The sequence below is a fragment of the Pollachius pollachius genome (genome assembly GCF_949987615.1).
Source record: "Pollachius pollachius genome assembly, chromosome: 5".
NCBI classification, from domain to species: Eukaryota; Metazoa; Chordata; class Actinopteri; order Gadiformes; family Gadidae; genus Pollachius; species Pollachius pollachius.
Window position 1 is genome coordinate 19,311,742 of NC_136938.1, and position 7,792 is coordinate 19,319,533.

Here is a 7,792-nt window from a genome sequence, read left to right on the forward strand (position 1 = left end):
GAGACCTCTGTAAAACAGATCTAAAGTTAACCAAGCGTCTATGTTGATAGTCCTGTCCTTTACTTTCTGCCTTTTGGGGAAGGGCAACGTTTGGCGTACCATTTACATTTAGCAGTACGTAGGAGTTGTTTGTGAAAAACACAGGGATAAAGGTTCATGGCACCTGCTGCACTTTTGTTCATTGTTGTGGTAAAGTACATTGTTTTGTTTCACTTACTTTCTAGACAAGATCCTACTATAGGTAGTCATTGAGTTCATTGATTTGGCACAAACTTCAGTCCTTTCCCTATCCTTTTTCCGGTCCTCAGTGTTAAAATATTGTATATTGTATTGTCACATCCTGTTGCCTTGTTCGTATTGTTTACCATCTGCTGGTTTAATGTTAACATCCCCACTACCAACTAGACCAACAGCACTTAGGGACATATTAAATTCTAAAACAATGTGTCTCTTTAGTTATTATAAATCACTTTGGATGAAAGCATCTCCTAAATGGCCAAAATGTAAAATGTAAATGTCTATGAAGATCTGCAAGTCATTCAAAACCAACCTTCCATTTCTTATTAACAAAATAAATAAGTCATCATCATGACGTATGTCTTCCAATATAATATTTTATATTGGAAGACATACAAAGATACATTTTATTGTATCTTTGAAACCTGATGGTGGTTGAGACACAATTTGACAAAGTCTAGACCTCCCATATGCTTTTCATTTTCTTGACAAACATGTTCAAAACTGATTACAGCCACAAAATCCACAAAAAGGTTTTTTTTTTTTTAATTGGATACACTTTTTTAACACATAGTTATTTGAAATTCTCCTATTATCTATACTTCAAATGATCCAGGTGTTTTATAATTTATATGACAAAATCAAAAAGACAAGGGGTCATTAACACCTTTACCAGGTGTAATGGAAAAAGTGATTTGTTAGAAGTCTGAAAATAGGTCTGCCTCTCCTGCCTATAATTATATATTTGAAACATATAATCTTCCAGGTATGGTCTTCTCTACAGTGCTAACAAGACTTGGTAGAAGTCCAAAGAAGCAGGCAGAAGCCTTAATTACATGGGCGCATATATTACTGCATATCCACTCCTGTGGTTCCAATATTAATTATGCTGTAGCAAAGATGTTTTCCTCAACTCATTTTCATCAGACTTAGCCTATTACAAAGTTAACTTTAGCTCACTTTAATTTTCAAGAATGTATTGCATATTCATAATTCCCCCAATTAGGTAGGAAGATACCAGACAATGCGGAACAAAAATAATTTAGCACACCTAGTTAGCTGACAGTTCCCAATAAGATACCAGGCTGCAAACGGCGCTTGATGAATAATAATAAGGCATCGTATTTTTTTTGGGCCAGATAATTGCCTTTTAGATTTGTTCTCAAAAAGTGACCCGCAGTATGTTCAACCTAAATGTGAGCACATGTTTCATTTACAGTTTGTTTATCTGCTGTTTTTAAAAGAAAAACAGATATTTTAAAGGAAGACAAGTAAATTAAACCAGCCTTTTTGTCCTTTTGTAATCTTCAGGCCCCTACTGTTAAACAATTCCCAAATAGGGGGAAATAATCGCATAATTGATAACATTTTGAGTGGCTAGTTGGGTGGTTGGCCTAATTAGAATTCCCATAGACCATTCATCTCTTCCAGATATGTTCTTTCTGTCCCCTATTACACTTACTAGATATAATAGAGAAGACATTCCTTCCTCTATTCTGGTACTACTTAGATATGTGTTGGATCGGGAGGTCCATGCTTATATTTGCTTTGATATCAGGGTGGACTTCTCCACAATCGGAACACAACTATTATTGTAGGACAGGTATGTCCAAAATTCTGATGGGGACACACTTTCTAATAAATACAATTAAACATGATTGGGCAATTGGGCTAAACCCACCCACGTGGAATCCTATTACTTCACCGCGGACCACAGATATATCCGGTGTAAATATGGAAGGCAAAGTCAATTTCAGCTGGTGTTGGGGTGGTGCAGTTGTGCATGATGATGTCCACTCTGATATTGTAGTGGTCACGGTCTGAGTGCATGTGCAGTAGTCGTCCGTGGATCCAGTCCTGGGAGAGGTGGTGGTGGTGTTGAGGGTGGGATGGAGGTGATGTGGGGGTGGGGATTGGGGGCTGGTCGGTGGTGGTGTTTTTTTTCTTCGTTTTTTTGCAGTTGGACGGGTGAGGGTTTCTTTGAAGTCTGGATTCCAATTAAACCCCTGACTGAGTTCTAAGCGCAGAAGAAAAATGACTGAGGTACATGACATGGCCTGGTCCCCTCGTCCAGCCAAGCCTTTCCATTTTATCCCCTTTGTCTCCCTGCAGCTCCTAATATTTATGATCAGCCCTCCTGACATAACCCCCTTTCCCCACCCTCCTCCACCCAGCCCCATACCAGTCACCTCCCTACCAAGTCCCCACCTCCCCCCCTCCCCCATAGAATAAAATAATGAAATAAAAACCTGCCAGGACTTTCAAATAGGGCTGGCAGAGATGCGGAGAGACTGCATCACAGCCTGGGGTTTGACTTCACTGCTGAATCCTGTTCCACAACATAGAGAATCTGTTAGAAGCCTCCACCACCACCACGGCTGTGGGAAGGTGCAATGAGATGAAGAAAGAGGTGGAAGAAGGAAGAAAAACAAGTAGAAGGAAAATAAACAGAGGAGTCTCCACAATAGGAATATGGTGTGGGTTAGGGGGTCAACAGGAGAATCTGGAAGCGTCTCCGTGGCCTTGTTCTTTCCTAATTGCGTAGCTTTATGGTCCAGCCTCTGCTTTGCTGTTTATTTTTTACCGTCATTCAAGAAAATCATGGAAGCAACAGTTGAATCATTTAATTCAAAATAAAACAGAAAATGCCAAGTGGATGATTAAAAATAAAAAACATTTTTAACACGATCAACACGTGTACTTTTATATTTATATATAGATAGGAACAAAAAACGCCCGGTGGATGATCTATATAGAGAAACACAATATAATATATATATGAATGTGTATGTATGTATATACATATATATATGTGTGTGTTTGTGTGATACATGTAAAGGTGCTTCTTTTATCCACTTGGCCTTTTTGGTTTTATTTTGAATTACATGATTTAACTATATTATAACGTTATGCATTTAATGTGCTGCTACCTATGTTGAGTATTTCTGGGACTATTTCAAAAGTTTGGTTGGAATTCGTGATGACTCTGATCTCTAGCAACTAGCCCTGAACACTGCCAAACCCAGCCCCGGCTTCAGTGCAAAACACAAATGTACCCTGGATAGCAGACAATAGACACCTTTACAAAATCCTGTATCTAGTTGCTACTCCTCACAGTTTTGTTTTCTCTTGAAATGCCAATGGTAAAAACAGTGCAGGAGCACCCTAGCTGGGGGACATGTTTTTTGTTGAAAGAGAAGGGAGAGAAAAAGTGGATTTCAGAGGCATCAGTCCTGCAAGGCAACCGGAGGCAATTCATACCTGACATTACGGGTGGGGGGGGAACCCAATGCAGGGTTTTAGTTATTTTGTTCTGTTGCTGTACCTTTTGCACATAGATCCCATTTATTCAGCAGGAAGAAAAACACAATAGGATAACACTACATACTCCATAATTCATCCAGCAACCAATTTAATTTCCACTCCTCTTTATTCAGCCCCTACACACCGTCAACACGCTAACACACCGAAGCCAGTACAAGATAGGCAAGCTACCTGTTGTTGTATTTTTTTGCTTCCGAACCCAACTGCAAAGCCGCAAATACGCTCACTAAACACACAAACACACTGAAATAACTACACTGACTAAACACACAAACACACCTGAACAAAATATAGAAAGCGTCACAGACACCTGGTCAAATGTTCACTGGATTCCCAGAGGAATCCTCTTGAACACTTCCTGAGAGAGGGAGAATGCAGCCAGCAGCTTATTTATGTTTTGAGCTTTTAGCCGGGTATGAGGGCTGTTCCTGCCACCGATAGAGCTGGAATACGGGGCCAAGGCAAGGAGTGACGTCGGGGAGCCTGCAACCTTTTTATCGCGCTGGAGGGAGACAGGGAGCCGAGAGACACCGAAGAGTAAATATTTCAAGATGATCGGTGACATAAACAAAGGGTTTACTCCTCATTCGTACTTTTTAACTTTGCAAAATTCAGGGCTGGCAATTCATTACAGCCCTGTCTTCCCTGACACCTTCATACAAAGCTGAAGAATAGACTCCCCCCCCCCCCCCCCCAACAAGTAAGAGATTACTTGAGGAACTAAATCAATGTGAATGAATTGTATTGTCATTATCACCAGCATATTTTATGAACCTAGTGCTGAAGTTTGTGGGAAAGAAACACTACCAGGTGGGTCATATTTGCAGGAGATGTGAAGTGTAATGCAGAAACCTGCTGTTACGTATTCCCCAAAAATATTGATAAGGTCCATCACTCAGCTGATCCCTCTCTCTCTCTCTCTCTCACTTATATGTTGGGGAGCAGGGTGTCGGGCAGCCTGTGGGGGCCAGATAACCCTTTTGATGGAGAGTTGCTGTGGTTATTGTTGTCTGAACCCTCTCCACCATCCCTCCAACACATATGAAGATTTATGGAGGGAGAGGGAGGAACAGCAGGGGCCTGCGCTAACACGGCAGGCTAGGGAGTGCAGCAGGAGACACACACATTGAGGCGCAGTCGTCTGACCTGCCTGTGAAGGACACCATGCTAAGGTAGTCTGGATGATGGCTGTGATTGCCAAAGCTGTAATCAGGGCAAATTGTTGACAGGACTACTTCCCAAACAAACCGTGAAAAAGCATCCTGCTTACTTTAAAAAATAAACGCCGAAATTATTACTGGCATATGATTACAATAATATAATATTGATAGTACAATAACATTCAACATCCAAGCCATCCTAAAAAGGACAGGGTCTGGACACAGCTGCATTGTGGAAATATCTGTAAACCCAATATCTAGAAATTAAATCCAAGATAAAAATAATAATTTGTTTGAATATATCCAGCTTTTTTTTTACCTAATTATAATAACGATTTTGGAATGAATTGGCCTTGATTAAAAAAATATTAATCTATTTTTAATCACTACATGTTTACACTTTTTGAATATCCTTTCATAATTGCAATGCAAACATATTCGATTCCATTCAATCAAATGTGATGTGAACTGACTATATGTTTGTAAAACAAATAAATGTTAAACCAATGTATTGGTCGTTTTGCAGAACAGTAGAAAAATAGCATGGAAGAGAGTGAAGTGCAGAAGCAAATTCTAATGGAGGGAAAAGGGAGTGAGAAGAGAGACACACACCAGTGACTCATAGTGCCCTCTTCTGCTAGCAAGCTGTATGAGTCTATTGGAGGATCATTCCTTATCTTTACACAGCAATGAACTGTATGGGACACACTTAAGAACGCCCAATTCTTTACTGAGAATGCTGTGCTGTTATTCTGTACATAACAGCACAAAAAAAGAACCTCAGCATGTTTAAACAACTGCCGTTGTCCAACTGGACTGACAGACAGAGGTACAACTAGTTTCCTCCCTGCAACGTCCAAAATAAAGAGAAAAAGATGAACAAACACTATAGCACTGCGTGTTAGTGTGTGTGTGTGTGTGTGTGTGTGTGTGTGTGTGTGTGTGTGTGTGTGTGTGTGTGTATGTGTGTGTGTGTGTGTGTGTGTGTTTGTTTCTGCCTACCTGTGTGTGTGCGTGTTTAAGCCAGTGTGTGTGATGCACGTGTCAATGCATGATTGTAGGCATGCGTGCTTGCAGGTTTTCTTTACATTGATACAAAAATAAATACAAATAAAAACAAGTGTATCATCCAATCCATTGTAACGAGTTCCAAATGGTGCCGCATCTTTGGAGATTCTAAGTAATGCAATAAAAGCACAAAATAAGTTTGTGTGTCATTGACTGGGTGTATACATGTTAAAAATAAATGCTGATGCCAAAACCTTTGGTGACTTTGTGCCTGTGACAAAGAAAGGCATGAGAGTAAATATGTTGCATGTACATGCAACATATTAACTGCAATATGCCTCAATCGCATTACTATTATGCATATATATATGCAACAAACACTGGGTGACTGGACATCTCTGGGACTGTGAAATGATGACCCATTTTCAAACCTGCATTTGATTACCCGGTTTTATTAAAATTGAATCCGAAGAGACCCGTCTCACATTTGAATTTAATGAAGGCTGTGTGGCTGACAGGAGACTTTTGATTTATACAGTGTTATTAAATCTGACGAGGTGGCAGCAGCCAGGTAGGCAGGCAGGCAGGCAGCAAGCGGGCAAGGCAGAGAAGCGCCGAGGGGAGGGGGGAGGGGGAGGGGGGAGAGAGCAGGACCCGGAGTCGCACACCCTCTCCCAAAGCCCTTACAACGTGCACCCATCTCCCCACCTGCGCCCCGGCGAGGTGTGTGCAGGAGCGGAGAGCGGAGCCAAGGACGCATGCTGTGTCGGTGGCCCTCTCTCCCATCGGCCCTCCTCCTCCTCCCGCTCTCCTCTGATACCGCCTGCATTATTCATATTCAAATACGGACTGATGTAAACATGAATAATACATGAGGTCAACACTAAACAAAAAGTGTGTGTGTGTGTGTGTGTGTGTGTGTGTGTGTGTGTGTGTGTGTGTGTGTGGAGGGGGGGGGCGGGGGGGAGGGCTCGTTTGCCCAATATAAGCAGTGACTTGGAGAGCTTCTTCATATATTTCTCACTTATGTCGCATAAGTACATCGACATGTGATAATTTGTTGTAAGTGTGGACACAGTGGGTTTCTTCACTGTAAGGCAATCTTCATTTTTTGGGATATAATTGGCTTTATTGGAGGTGTACATGCATTTTGTTCCCCGCCTCGCCTTTTCAGCTTGCACGTTTTTTGAAAGGCCAAGCAGCTGTCTAAAACACATCAGCAAAGATAGCACTGTCTCACATTTAAAATCATCCTCTACTTCACTAGCTCACATTATCAGTGAATCATTCGCCTCATTGTAGGCATTGGGGCTGGTAAGAGGTGTGTGTGTGTGTGTGTGTGTGTGTGTGTGTGTGTGTCTATACACCTATCGCACACAAAACCAGCGGATACTGAATTAACTGCACCTCACGGTTCAAAGGTGGCATACAGAACCTCTGTGTTGTTACGAGATAACAGGACATCGGTTGAAATGGTCTGTGTATTTGTGTGTGTGTGTGTGTGTGTGTGTGTGTGTGTGTGTGTGTGTGTGTGTGTGTGTGTGTGTGTGTGTGTGTGTGTGTGCGTGTGTGCGTGTCCACAACCTCCCCTACTCACTATTAGGTCAGTGACCAAGGCAGTGAGAGCTAGCCTAGCTAGCGCAATGGCTAGGCTACAACACAAATAGAGCAGTGACAAATGAATACATATTTTCATCCAGAGAAGTAAACCTCATTGGAGTAAGTGACAAACAACATTCAGGGGATATAATAAATCCATCACAATGAATGAACTCAATTTCCCTCTGCTATATTTAATGGAACACCTTTAGCTTCATCTTTGAATATTTTGCGTTCTATATTTAATAGTTGTTTATTCTAACAATTTAGAAAGAGAGAATCAAATGGCCTTGATGTTTGCTCTGTGATGAAGGAGCAGGTGCATATTTGTCTTGCGGTATTCACAATTAATATGTGTCCAACTCGTTGCACATATCCGCAAATATGTAATGTAAAGGGGGGGGGGGGGGGGGGAAAAATGCATTTCTGTGTTTTTTTAATGTTTTGCTCAAACAAAGCATTGC